The 14,401-nt window shown below is 52.8% G+C and overlaps 1 protein-coding gene across 2 annotated transcripts in view; it reads left to right on the forward strand.

Annotated features, from left to right (window-relative positions):
• Positions 1–14,401, forward strand: part of PTK7 (protein tyrosine kinase 7 (inactive)) — a 34,438-nt gene that overhangs the window by 6,950 nt on the left and 13,087 nt on the right. The window lies entirely within an intron of this gene.

Below are 14,401 nucleotides of genomic sequence, written 5' to 3' on the forward strand. Positions count from 1 at the left end.
CACTGCAGCTTGCCTTGGTGTGTGTCCTGGCTCTGCTGTGGCACGGAGCTGCTCCATGCTGCTGGGCCTGGGTCACTGGGAACCATTCATTGGAGAGAAGATTATGGATTTTGTCTTTCCTAGCAAAGACAAGACTAGAGAAAATAAAGTCTTGTAGGGTGCCACAAAGGGCAGTGCATCCAGTTCTCCTTAACCATTCATGGGAGCATGGATGGGTTTGTGCTGCTGAGATCAAGTTGTGCAGTTGTCTTTGCAGAGGGACCAGCACCAGAAGTCTCTTTCAGCAGTTGCAAGAATTGTACAAATTGTCTTGGATGAAAAGAATCCAAAGCTTCTCATGAGTTATTTTCTGTTCTTTGTTCCTGTCCATCCATATGGGCTGCTGCAAACACCATGAGCCTGGCACACACCTGGCAGGTGCTATGGGGCTGGCCAGTTCCTGGGCTGAGACTGCTCCTGCAGCAGTGAGATCTTGCTCTGTGATCATTCTTTCCTCCAGCCAGGTTCAAGCAGTTCTTTGTCCACCAGATTCCAAGCAAAAGCTGAGCGACAAAGGCAACACATCTGATTTTTTTTTTCCATCTTCTGAGTTAACTCCTGCTGGCTCTCCTGCATGTTGTGTGTGTTGGAGGAGCTGCTTGCCAGCCCTGACCCTCCTGCCCCTGCCCTGTCTCTATTTGCTGCCTTTTCCTGGCTCAAGTGCAGCTGTTCCTTTTCCAGCTGTGCCTCCCATCTCCAGCTCTTCCTGATTCCTCTTCTGCATGCAGGCCTGCCATGGCTTGCCACACGCCCCCTTCTCAGACTCTGCTGCTTGGTTTCTCTGCAGTGCCTGCCTCTGGGCACTGCTGCTCTCCCAGGTGTGGCTGTGGCTTCCTCCTGCCATCCTGGGATTGCCTTTGTCTCCTTGAGCCTGGCCTCCAGTTCACAGCAGGTGATGGGAAATCAGAGCAGGGCTGCTGAGATGTTCAGCTGGTCCCTGGAAATCGCTGGGGAAAAGTCTCAAAGCCACGTGGCCTGAAGCAGAAAGCATTCATCTGAACGGTTAACATTCGGGCAAGGAAATAACAAAAGGCTGTCATCCTGGGCATGCTTCACCATCATCTTTTGTTTCTGTGGCCTTGCTGGGATTTTGGCCTGGCTGCAGATGCATTCCTGCCATGGGTTTGATGGAGCAATCCATTATCCCTGGGTTGCTGAGTGGCCTCACTGAGCAGCAGGCACCTGCTTTGAGCTCCCCAGGACCTGCTTGCTGAGTGTCTGCTGCCACTGTTTGTGTCCTTTGTGTCCTTCCTTGCCATTTGGTTGCTTAGGATGCCCAGGTACTCTTTGTTCTGGTGGCTTTGTACTGATACTCCTACTGAGTGTCCAGCAAGAACTATTTGTCCTGCAGGTGTATTGGAAATCAGCTTTTCTGCTGCAATGGAGGAAAGCACTTTCTTTTCAAGGAGATCTGGTTAGGAGGAATTTCTGTCTCAGTGAGTGTTACAGCCAAGCTTTTCTTTAATTTGACACAGGGGCTTTGCATTAGATTTATCTGTAGCAAACATTCTGCCTAGTTATTGATTTGTAAAATATTCCAGAAAGTGCCCTGCTGCATAGTCTTCCCACTCAGGGACTTTTTTCCATTTTTAGCTGAGATAATGTAGCAATGTCTCATAGAGAAGCTACCTCTTAATTAATATTGCATGAGCAGAAGAAATATTAGCTTCTCCATCTGCTTTCCTATTTTTGTGGCTTTTAATATAGATTCATAAATGGCTTTAATGAAAATAAACAAGGAACTGTTCTTTTCTGTGCCCTCTTTGCTTCCAGAGGTGATGGTGCAGGTCCAGCCTCCCTGGTGATGTTTTTCCCAGGAGGTGAGTCCTGGCCAACAGCACAATTGTAAATGATGGTTGTGAGATGGGGCTGATCTTCAGCTTTCTAGCAGTGCAAAGAGGAGCAACTGGGAGAAATCTGTAGGACAGAGCTGGAGACAGATATGGGGAGTTGTGGGTGGTGCTTTGTAGCCAGAAGGAAGCCAGTGGCACACGGATGGGAATGGACGTGCAGTGCAGAGCAGGCAGTGTTTATGAACCAGTGTTCCTGAATCACTGTGAGGGTTGGCACAGAAATCCCTGTGAACCCAGCAGGGAGCCCTGGGCAGCCAGTCCATCCTCCTGAAGCTTCAGAGGCAGCCAGAGCTCAAACCCCAGCCTTGCAGAGCCCATTTCAGGTGTCTCCTCTGTGCCTTTTCACAGCAATTTTTACTTTGCAGCACTGTGGTGGCTGCTAGGAAAGGTGATTCCCTCTCCTGGGAGCTTCTTTCCTTCCTGTAGGAAGGGAACAAGCAGGTTTTTACCTTTGGTCATCCAAATGGTGAAGCAGGATGCTCCAGTAAGAGAGAGACCCACAGTGCAGCTGTTATCCATGGGGAGCCCAGCAGTGGGGTTGCCCCATTCTGGTGTTGTGTGGTGGCATTTCCCAGCCTCCATGGGTTCTCCCTGTTCCTGGGAAGGCAGAGTGGCTGGGTGGGCTGCACAGAGGCAGCAGCAGGAAGGAGCACACAACTGGACCCCTGCAGCAGTTGCCAGAGCATGGGTGTCGTTTCCAAGAGCATGGCACTGCATGAACCATTTCTCCCATGAGCTGTAAGCTGTTCTGCAGAGCTTGGCCAGCTGGATCTTCATGGCAAATCCATCTGAGTCTCCACAGGCACAGAACTAAAGGAAACTTAGCTGTAAATATACTGACATGACCTGGAGAGAGATTTAAAATATTTATCCTAGAGCAGAGCTTGGGATATAAATAAGCTCCCTGTCTGTTTCCCTGCACGCAAGGCTCAGAAGTGCAGCTGTCCCTTTGTCCCCAGCTCACAGAGTCTTGCTTGGGACCAGCAAGTTGCTTATGGGTGGGCTTGAAGTCCATGCAGATGGTGTAAACATGGAGCTGCCAGCAAAATGGAGAGGGTATTTGCAGTGGTGCAGATGGGAATTTTTGACTGCAGCTCCTGTCCCTGCTGGCTCTGCTCTGTAGCTCTCGGGTCGTTTGTGGGGTTTGCTGCTGAGCCATGTGCTGGGTGAGGTTGTAACCCTCTCACTTGGCCCACTGAGCAAGCAAGATTTGCAGGATGTCCAGACAAGCACAGCCAGAGGGAAACACAGGTTTGGGTGGCACTGGGGGTGTTTTCTTCCTTCCAGTGGGTTTGGTAGCAGCACTCAGAGAAACAGCTCGCTCAGGCACTTTCAGGGCATAAATAAGCTTCATTCTGCAGCAAACAGCCCTGGCAGGAGTGCTCCATGCCCAGTGCAGCCTGGTGAGCTCCCTGCTTGGAGGGGAGCTGGCTTTGAGCAGCAGCAGCTCTGTCTCTGATGGTGCTGCATGGCTGGAGCAGCTGGCTCTGCTTGCAGGCCTCGTGTGCTTGCTGCTCCTCTCTGCTCTGCTTCCCTTGCCCTGGCCTCTTCCCACCCCCACCCCCTTTTGTCTTTACAGCCTGAGCTCCCATTCTCTGCAGCGCCTGGCTGGGGCTCCTGTTTGCTGAGGGGAAGTGCCAGACAGTTTTATGGAGCTTCTTCTGCTTTTTCCCCTCATCTGGAACGGTGTTTCAGCTGGAACAGGAATCATGCAGAGCCCTGGCCAGGAGCTCCATCCACACACACACACACACACACACAGAGTGCTGTTCTGGGGGAATCCCTCTTGGCTGGGCTTGGGATGGCAGCAACAACGTCAGCCTTTGGCCCTCAGCCTGGGTGCAGGGATGTGGGGATGGATTGGCAGGAGCTGGGGTGAAACCTGGAGATCTGGCTCCAGAGGCCCTGGTGTGATACCTGCAGACCTGGCCCCAGCTGCCCTGGGATGAGCTCTGACCCTCGTAGACCCTGTCCTTGCTGCCATCCCCAGGGCAAGCAGTGATGAGCCAGCCCTGCCACAGCTCTGCCTGCCTGTTCTGCACCACCTGGGCTCTCCTCTGCCAGCAGGAGTTTTGCTTAGTAAAGACATTTTCATTCTTACATGGCCCATGCTGGAATTGTGGGGGGAGCATCATCCTTCAGGGCCACTGCACAGGAAGCATGTGGCTCATCCTGGTTCCACTTGGCATCTTTCTGCTGTCTTTTTTTGGTGGGAGAAAAGTGCAGTCCCTCTGCTGTGCTGGCCAGAGCTCAGCCTTCAGATCCCTGTGGCTCCTGCCAGCAGCACACATCAGGTGTTTGTGAGGAGAGCAGGGAATTGCTCAAGGGCTCAGAGCAAGCCTGGCAGAGTTGGTTGGCAGGACCAGTGGGTGCAGCAGGTCTGTCAGTGCTGCTGAGTCGCCCTTGAAACATTTGTGTTTCTCACTGGGGCTTGGCAGTGCAGCTGGCAGTGTCTGCTCAGGAGCCTTTGGCTGATGCCCCATGAAAGATGGTTTCATTGGGCCAGCAGGATTCCCAGCTCCTGTCCCATTTGTCCCTGTGTCTCTCTTTATCTGCTACGAAGATGTTGGTCTGGGGGTCCCATGGCCACCGCTGCCTGTGATGCCCAGCAAGCAGCACTTAGCCAAAACTTCCTTTTCCAAGGGCCGGTGGCCAAGTGGTGCTGCCAGCCCCAGCTGTGCCCTGGGTGTTTGGGCAGGAGGAGCAGTGATCTGGCTGCTGTCTCTGCCCTCTTCCTCTCCCAGCTCCACTGTACTACACTCATGCCTTGGGCTGGTTCTCTGGGCTGGCTGCTCAGAAAGGGGATCTGGACTTCTCTGAGGGTCTGGGAGCACCCAGTGACCCTAAAGAATGGCATTGTTTCCCTGGTGCAGTGTCCTGTGGAGGTGCCCATGTCCCCTCTTGCAGCAGGTGCCAGGAGCAGGGGCACAGCATGGCTTGGAGCAGTGTCAGTGTGCTCCCAGGGCAGACAGGCAGCTCCTGCAGCTCCAAGGCCAGTTGTTCTGGTTCAGCAGCCCCAGCAGTTTCAGGGAGCCAGGGAGCTTGGCTACCATGGGGAGTTCCCTCTCTTGCTCCAGTTTTTTCTGAGTGAGTGAGGTGCTGAGATATTGGGAGAAGCTGGCACAGAGCTCAGCTCGCAGTTCAGCCCTGACACGCTCTCCTTAAAGAGCACTGGCAAATCCCACGGCCCTGGGGACAAACTGCAACGTGGGGTCTGCCCCACAGACAGCAGTCCTGCTTGGCTTGGGAATGAGTAGGAACCTCCCAAAACACTCCCACTGCTCTGTGGCTGCAGAGTAGCACCCCTGCTTGCTGTTCTTGTTCATTGCCAGAGGAGCAGCTCATTCTTCCCTCACTCCCCAGGCACCTCTCCCTGCCTTCAGAGGGTGTCATCACATTCTGCTGCTTTGGAGTGGCTTTGGGCACACGGGAGGGCAGGGTCTCTGCTCACTGCTGCTGTAAAGGTTATGCCAGAGTTAGGAAACTGAGCTTGGGATGGCCTTGGAAGGAGCAAGCCTGTGGGATGTGTGGCTGGGGAGAGGACTGGGTTTCAAAAGGTCTGGGCTGGACAAGTAGGGAGGGCAGCATGAAGAACAGAGGCAGGGAGCCCCAAACTAGTGTGAGCTGGGCAAGTGAGTGAGGTCCTGACATGTGCTGGCAGCTGCCAGAGTCTGGAGCTGGTTCCTGGGCTCAGTGTCCCTGTGCTGAGCCTTTCTGTCAGTTCTAATGGCCTGCAGCAGATGTGTGAGCAGCACCTGCCTGCCTTGGGATGGGGCTCTGTGTGGCAGTGAGCTCTTCCAGGGCCAGCTGTGCCCCAGCACATCCCTGGCAGTGCTGCCTCGGTGTCTGCTCCAGCAATTGATTCAAACACCAATGGCTTTGTTCTGGTTTCTTGTGATAACTGCTCAGAAACTGGGCTTGACCATTCCCATCTGTGGGATCCTGGAAGGGTAGGGACACCCCACAACTTGCAGTGTCTCTGAACACTTTTTAGGAGGCTAATTGCTAAGTGGTTGCTGCTTTTTCCCCCTTTCCTTTTTTTTTTAATTTTTTTTTATTTTGTTGTTTTTTGTTTTGGTTTTTTGTTTGTTTGTTTGTTTGTTTCCATTCTAAAGCTTTCTTTGCAGGGCAGAATTGGTTTCTCAGTATTTTCTGGGTTGTGTTCCACACAGAAAGCAGCAGAGAGAGGTGCTGTGGGACACCTGGAGCCAGCTCAGTGGTGCTGTGCAGGCATCATGTCTCTGGCAAATCTGGAGTGAACTGCCCCCAAGGCAGAGGTTCAGTGCCCATCTGAGCACACCCACACTCTCACAGCAGAGCTGCTGGACCCAGGTGTGTGATACAATCACAGGGGCAAAGAGATGATGTTTTACCAAGTTCCCAATCATCTAGATCCACCACAGCATGACCTGGAGCTCCTGGGTACTGGTCCAGTTTCTCCTGCCTCATGAAGCCACTCTAGCAGAGCATTTCTTGGAAGTGCTGCTTTGTGCCCATGATTGCTTTCCTGGGTGCAGAGTGAGTTTTTGATTTTCCTTTAACTGGAATGGGAAAAGATGCAGTTTTAAAAACCTTCTATGCTGAGTACCCAAAGACTTTCCAGATGTTGTGCTGCTCTCTGTGCTCAGAGCCCCTTGCCTGAATCAAACCATTTCCATCTGGCCTGCTGGTTTATTGCAAGAGAGCCTTTCAGGACTGGAACCTCTCGCATGGAGGATAGCTCTGGCTGGAAATCATTTGGAGATGCAAAATATCCCTGGGTGTTTGGCTTGGCTGCTGCTCCAGCAGTGGAAGAGCTGGGTTGCTCCCAGCTGCTGCTTTTTGTGGCTCCAGGGGCCTGCCCAGGAGGCAGGGGAGGCTTTGCTCATGTTCCTGAGCATTCATGATTTTCCTTGCTTGCTTCTCTTATGGCTTCAGCTGGTGCAAGTGAGCGTGCTGGCTCTGTGCTTGTGACCAGCACAGAGGAAAAGCTGGACCATGTGTCGTTCCCTGCTCTGGCATGCCAAAAATCTGCTTTTATAGAGCGTGCTCGTAATGAGCTGTGCCAGGAAACACATGGCTTGCTGGAGACATGAATGGGAGGTCTGTATGGGGCCCTGTGCTCACTGAGAGCCTCGCAGGGACAAAGAGCAGATGCTGGTGTGCTCTGCTTGCTCTGGGGCACTCTGTGTCCTGTGGGCTGCAGGGCATGGGGAGCAGGAGATGGGATCAAGGAACCAAGTGCTTGGCTGAGCCAGAGAGGACAGGACAGGAGGCCAGGTGAGTGGTTTTACTGCCTGCTGCTCTTTGTGGCTCTCCTGCTCTGGAGATGTGGCTGTTTGCAGTGAAGACTGGGTTGGAAGGAGCCCCGGCACTGCAGGCAAGCAAAGTGCTGCTAATAGCTTAGAATGACAATTGTGGATGGAGATGAGGGGAAACAGGAGAGATCTGCCAAGCCCATTGGGCCCCCATAGGTTTAACGTGGGCAGAGGGGCTGTGCAGGCTGTGCCTGGCTGCAGCAGGAAGAAAAGGCTGTCAGGGCAGAGGTGCAGTGCTGAGCACCAGCAGCACTTCAGTGTCTGGGGTGTTTCTCCCTTGTGAGAATTGCTGCCAAGGCTGCATGGGCTGAGCTGGCGCTGAGCAGGGCACACACAGCACACGAGGAGTTAAACCTGCCTGCAGGCAGTGCAGCCTTGCTCTGACAGAGGGCTTGTCAGGTCCCAGGGACCAGCAAGCTCAGGATGCTCTAGCTCAGTGATTTCATTGCCCAGCCTTTGGAAGCAAGCCAGGGCTTGAGCACAGAGTTTGCTGCTCTTTGATCCAAGAGTGACTTAAAGCAAAGCCCATGTGCTGGAGCCATTCCCAAGGACTTGGCAGCTGAAGGAATTGCTGCCTGCAGACAGTGATGTTTAAGTTGCTCCTAAAGACAAGACCTGCTTGGTAATGCTTTCTGGGAGTGTGATAGTGAAACCTGTGAGAAGCCCTAACACCATCCCTGCTGTCCTTAGGATGGAGCACAGGTCATGGTCTCTTCTGAAAATGTGCCCATGGTTGCCATTGACACCACACTTCTGCTGTGCCATGATGTCTCTCTCAGAGAATAGGTGATAAATCAGTCCTGAGTGTGGGCATCTCAGTCTCTTCTGCCCTTTTTCCTTTGGGGACTGTCTTTCTTGTGGCCCCTAGCTCTGCCCCTGGGCTTGCAGGGAGCCAAGCCACCCTCCAAGCTGTGGTTCTGGATTGTTGGGTTTGCTTGGGATTAGCAGCAGCCAAACATGCAGCTGGGGGATGCAGTGGCAGCTCTGCCTGTGTCTGCCTTGCCTTGTTGGAGGCTTACAGAGCTGGGAGGGAGTGCATTAGCTCATCCAAATCCTCCTTTTCCTTTGTGGTTTCTCATCAAAGAGCAACAGCCTGTACTGCTGCTGGACAATTTGTTTCTTCAGTGCTCTGAGCAGAAGCATGAAGGTCACAGTGTGGGTATGGTGGGGTGCTCATGTATTGAGAATGGATCTGAGGGGGCTAAAGGCTGTCACTGCCACCTTGCTTTGCTGAGCTCTGTTAGTTAGCTGGCACACCCAGAGTTGGTAACTCAATTAAAAAGTGGTGGAATGGTCTCTTAATCCTGGTCTTTCAGTCTGAATCTGAAGTGCTGCAGCCTGGGGATAGATTGAGGCTACTCCTGCTGTTCACCTCAGGTTAGAGGTGGGGACTGGGGCATCTCTGGCCAGGCCAGCCTGCTCTCTCCCAGCTGTATCACTGGTCTCTGTTTGCAGAAAATTGCATTGTGTGGCTGCTGGAAGGGTCCCAGGGCCTTCCCTCAGTGAACTGCTGGGGTGCTGCAAGGGCCCTGCAGGTCTGGGGAGCCAGGGGGAGCAGCTTCCCAGCTGTGCCTTCCCAGGGAGCATGGCAGCTTTGCCAGCTATGAATGGAGATGGACAGGGAGCAGATGTTCAGCAGTGTGTTACAGAGCTCTCTGTCTCCTTCAGTGCTGAGCTGGTGCTGTAAATGCATTCAGCTCCTGCCTCAGGTGTGAGACCTGCACACTCCTGGTTCCGTGGTGGAGCTGGGACCCCTGTGAGCTCCTGGCTCTGCCATGGGGGCCTGGGAGCTCCACTCTGCTTTGAGAGGCCAAACAGATGCTGGCCAGTCATGTCCTCTGCCAGAACAGCTGGCTGGGCCAGTTTTTGCAGCTGGCTGCTTCCATCACATCTTGGTACTTCTGGGTCTTAGTTTTGTTTTTTCTGAGCCAGGTTTTCCCCCTCCATAGCTGGGGTAGGTCTGAGGCCTCCTGCTGGCAGGGAAGAAGAGGAAGAGGATGGCTCCCTTTTGGGGAGAAGGGATGGATGCAGTTTGGGTGCTCTGGGCTTTGCTGTCCTGGGCACTGGAGAGGAATTGCAGCTCCTCTGAACTGCTGTTCCAGGTGCAGAGCATTAAGGAAATTGGCTTGCACATCTGGCTGAGCTGACCCAGGGTGAATTTTGCTGAAGTGCTCCTGGAAGCAAGTCTGCAGAATAGTGCTCCTGGGGCCTGGCTGGAGAATGGGGCTGGGCTGTGGGCTGCAGAAGCACAGAGTGCTGGGCTTGCTTTCCAAACCAGGAAACCCTATACTTGCACAGAGCCCTCTCCCAAATCCCATTCCCATGCTTTTAGCTCCTGGTTTGGTTGCAAGCAGCTTTGGGATTACTCATATCCTGTGGTGTCTCAGAGATTGGTAAACTCTTGGGTACAGAGTGAAATGGATCCTCTCCTTTTCCCTCTCTGTCCTTTGTCCAGAGCTGTTTTATTTCAGAGGAGCTGGTGCCCAGGAGCTGCACACTGGGAATGCCTGGGTGGGGGCAGTTTGGGGTGGATGGAAGTGTGGATCTCCCACAGGGCTGGGCATGTGGAGCACTGCAGGGCTGTAGGTGAGAGGGGTTCCTGTGCACTCAGCAGGAATCTGGGGCTGTGCAGCAGCTGAAGCCTTTGTGGTTGAGGCTGCATTCCCAAGCGATGTCGTGAGGCAAGGAGACCGGGATTTTGGATTGTTTCAAGATGTAGGCAGCCTGGCCTGGCAGGCAGGGTAGGGGATTGCTGCCTGCTCTCCTCAGCTTGCACGGCTGCTCTGCAGCACCCAGGTGGTGCTGGGTGCTGGGGTGTGCCCAGGTGAGCCATGGAGCTGGCACTGAGGCATTAAAGCAGTGAATTGTAGTTAGCACTTCACAGAGTTGCTCAGAAGTCTGTCCTGGATATGGCTTAGTTGATTTTATTTGTCACCCTGAAAGGCTCTGCATGTGCTCAGGCTGGAGTCCAGCAATGGCCGAGTCCTGGTTGCAGCCCCAAATTTCTCCCCACAGAGAAAAGCAAGGCACAATTCTTCCCAAGAACATTTCTGGGTTTCACATTCTCTGAACCTCAGAGAAAGAAAACACAGTTCTTATCATTTGCTGTGCCTGTGTTTGTGCAAAAGGAAAATGCAACATGGAGATCGTTTACCCAAAGTGATGTGTTTTGTTTCCTTGGCCTGTCAGGACAAGGTGTGTGTGTGTGTGTCAGGACTGTTGGGTGACAGTCATGAGTTGTGTGCAGAGTTTAGTGCTTGGCAGGTTCAGTTTTAGATGTACAGAATAATATGGTATGATAAAGTAATTAATTAGCCTTCTGATGGGGAGTTCTCCTCATCATTCTCTCTCCCCTCATCGTGAGTGCCTGCAAATTCAATATGTGGGGACACCCCAAGACAAAAAAGTGAATTTTGATACACTTGTTAGAAACTAGGACTGGTAATGCAAGTGTATCAGTGTCACTGTTTTTCCTGGGAAGCTGCCTCCCTAAAAAAATGGAATTAGTTTTGAGCGGGGGGTACTGCAGCCCGAAGGATGCTGTGTTCCTGCACTCACATCTTTGCCAGAAGGATGATCTCACAGCCAGGATGGGATCTGAGCTCCTCTCTCCATCCTTGTGCATCCTACTAGTCCATGTCCCCTCCCTGCAGATGATTTGCTTTGTGGTGTGTGGGGATGATATCCTGAGGACCTGTAGGTACCAATTGAACCTCCCTGCACAATTCACTTAACCTTTATCTGTTACCTCAACAGGAGGGTTTTGCATTTCAATTGAGTAGCACACCACTGGGTGTTTTCAGGTGTGCTGCATTTCAAACATGTGTATCTAATCTGGCTGAAGCTTTCCTGAAAAGCTTTCTGTAGGCACAGTTGAGGCAGTTTTAGTCCAGACACATGTGTGGAGGGTTTCTTTTTCTCCCAGCCAGGGGTGGCTGGTGTCACATGCATGTGCAGAGGGTGGATGTTTGCCAGCACACCCATTTGGGGCTGCTCCATGCTGGTGTGGGCTCTGCAGGACCATGGCTGGCCCAGCTGTGTTGCTGGGGGAGAGAGAGCTCTGCACTGCCTCTGTCCTGCTAAGGCTGATGTGGCATTGCTGGATCATTTTTGAGGTGACTCTCGCTAAGGGAAGCATTTTGCTTTGTTCAGCAGCTCTCAGCAATGTGTCCCAGCCCAGATGAGCTCATGAAACCACAGCAGAAGCTGCTGGGAAGGTGTCCAGTGTGAGCTGGGGTTGCCTTTGCTCTCTCCTCTGGGGTAGCCTCCAGTGGCTGAGCCACACATGGCCATGGCTCTGCCACACAGGAGAGCTGGGAGGTCCTGCAGCTGCTGAGTGGAACAAACAAATTTTCTTTACTCAGCAGCGGTGGAGATTGTTGGCTTTGTACAGGTTTTACCCAAACTGTGGCATAATGGCATCCCACACAGCAGCCCTCTCCTTGGACAGCTTCCTTGAGCCCAGGAGATGGAGGGGGATGCACGGACCCTGCTGGCTGCAGCCTTTCCCTGGGCCAGGGCTGTGCAGCTCTTCCAGGCAGTTCCACCTCCCAGCACTGGGCCCTGGTGCTCTGGATTGAAGTATTGTGAAAGGCTGTGGCCACCTCTGGGCTTCTGATTGTCCTCCACCCCAAAACTCAAGTAGGATTCCTCTGGAGCGTGTCCAGCTGCTCCTGGTCTCTCCTTGCAGCCCAAATGTGACACATGGTTGGGACAATGGTTTCCAGCACATGTAGCCAGTTCACCAGTGGCACCTTGGATGCTGTTGTCAGACAAAACACAGGTTGGTGGCTCTTGCTGCACTTTAACATTTATTGATCCCATTTTGCCTTGACACCTGTGCTCATGAGCTGTTCATCACCAGCATCTTGCTTGAGCTGAAATGGTTGTGTCCATTTCCCCAGCATGGAGAACAACAACATGAATAATTCCTACTGTTTCACCAGAGAGCTGCATCCCAGTGTTTCCTGACACCTGGTAAAATCCCTGCTTCCCATGTGGGACTTGTGCCAGGCCACCATCATGTCCTTTGTCCACAGAGCCATGTTCTCCTCCCTGGCCATGGGGCAGCCAAAGCTCTCAGTGATCAGAGCTGAGTGAAGTTCACTTGTGCTGTCAGAGATGGGCCGAAAGCAGCTCTGCTGCTCTTTGGTATTACATTGGTAATGCTGGGGATTTAATGCTAGAAATGCATGTAATTTAAAATATAACATCTTGATACCCTATTGGTCTGCACCTTCAGAGAGAGGTGTCTCATCGCAGACTCCAGCACTGGCAAGATCAGTAGGCTGACACTCCAAGAGCAGAACAAATCCATCTCCTGCATGAGCTTTGTGTACCCTGCCACTTCACATGTGCTTTGTCCCATACAGGTGTGGTTTGATGGAAATATGCCTGAGGCATGTCTGGGGAAAATAACAGACCTGGATCCTGTAGGTTCAAACCTGAGTGGATTTGAGTGCTCTGTTCCCCTTTCCTGCTGCCCCTTTGGCCCAGCAGCAGTTGTGGTGTGAGCTCAGCTCCTGATGTGCTGGAGCTTTTGGGCTGTGGAGCACATGGCTGTGTTTGAGTGAGGCTGGGTGCCTTGCTGAGTGCTCTGGTTGGGACAGATCCGATGTGACACATGTTCATGCATGTTGTATCACCTTGGGGCGTGTGTTCATCTCTGGTTCATGAGCCAGCTGTCACAGACTGGTGGATGGTTCCTGCCTTTAGGGGAGTGCATGGCAGCTGCCCATGGAGACTTCACTGGATGTCCTGACCCTTGGAGCACAGCATGGTGATGGGACTTGGCTCAGTGTGAGACCCAGGGAAACAGGACCATCAACAGGTTCCAGAGAAATGCATGGAGCTGGCTGTTCTGCTGCAGAAGTCAGGATAGCCAAATTCAGAGTTCACAGCTCTGGGATCAGAGGAAATTCAGTTGGGAATTCAGTGACAGAAGAGTCACTGCAAAATGCAGCCCCTGCTGCTGGCTGATGTGTTTGGGACAGGTGTGGAGCCCTGTTTGAGTGCCTGTGTCAGTGCCTTGCTGCTGCTGCTGTAACAGGGGGAGCGCAGACCAGCCCTGTGTGCCTGACACCAGGGTGCCCATGAGCAGCATTGCCTTGGCCCCTGTGTTGTGTAGCAGGCTCCAAAGGCTTTCCAGCATGGGAAAGGCTCTTGTGGCTTCCTGGAATTTGATGGTCTTCAAAACATCTCTTTTGGAAAAGGATTCCTTATCCCTAGCTCTGTCTGACTCAGATGTGTTGTCAAATCATATCCCTTCACCCGGCTTTTATACAGATGCTGGGTGGGAGGATGTGGCTGAGTGTCCAAAGAGGAGCTGCCTTTCAGCTGGACTTTGATACTGCCCATGTAACTTACCCAGGCAACCACTTTGTGAAGCTGTTTCTCCTGCACTAGTGGGAGCCCACTGTTTTGACCCTGCTCTTGTTTGTCTTCATTCTAAGAAGCTCCAGATCTGCCTGGCTTGGCCCCTTTCCCAGCAGAGCATGGTGCTGCTGACAGAGTCCAAGAGCCATCCTCATGTGCTGAATTGCCTTTTGTTTGCTTCCCTGGCTTTTCCAGCTGGTAACCAGAGCAGAGCGCCTGCAGGGCTGGCTGGGGGCAGCCAGATCTGGCAATGTGTGAGAGGTTCCTCAGCAGCCATGCCAGGCACTGCCCAGGGAAGCACCCTGCCCGAGCTCCTGGATGGGCATTAGTGTGTCAAGGAGGGCTCTGGGGGGTCCCCATCTCTGTAGAGAGATGCCTGCAGCCCCTCAGGCCCCTACCAGACCCCAGGACAGCTGTTGCAGTTTGTTGTTTCCCCTTCTGCTTGCGAGTGGGCTGAGTCACCGGAACAAGTTTGTGGTGTCCCTGTTGCATCCTCTTGTGCTGTGTTCCAGCAGCTGCTGTGTTTATTCACGTAAATAATCCTTGTTCCACACCAGTGTTTCTCTGGGTGATTGCTGGGGCTGTGGAGGTGAGTCAGAGACACAGTCCCGAGGAGAGGGACTTTGAGGAAAACCTAGAAACAGTCTGTGTATGTTTCTGATCAGGGACAATCGTGGTGCAAGGCTGGAACTTACGACACATCCCAAAAAACTGGACAAGAAGCACTCAAAGAACCATTGCAAGTGTCCAGGAAGCTGCTTGCTCTCCAGGGCTTCCTGACTCATACACTGCAAGACATCTTTCTGTTCAGGCTGGAAGTGTGACACTCAGTAGTGG

The sequence above is a fragment of the Ammospiza caudacuta genome, chromosome 3 (assembly GCF_027887145.1).
Source record: "Ammospiza caudacuta isolate bAmmCau1 chromosome 3, bAmmCau1.pri, whole genome shotgun sequence".
Classification (NCBI taxonomy): domain Eukaryota; kingdom Metazoa; phylum Chordata; class Aves; order Passeriformes; family Passerellidae; genus Ammospiza; species Ammospiza caudacuta.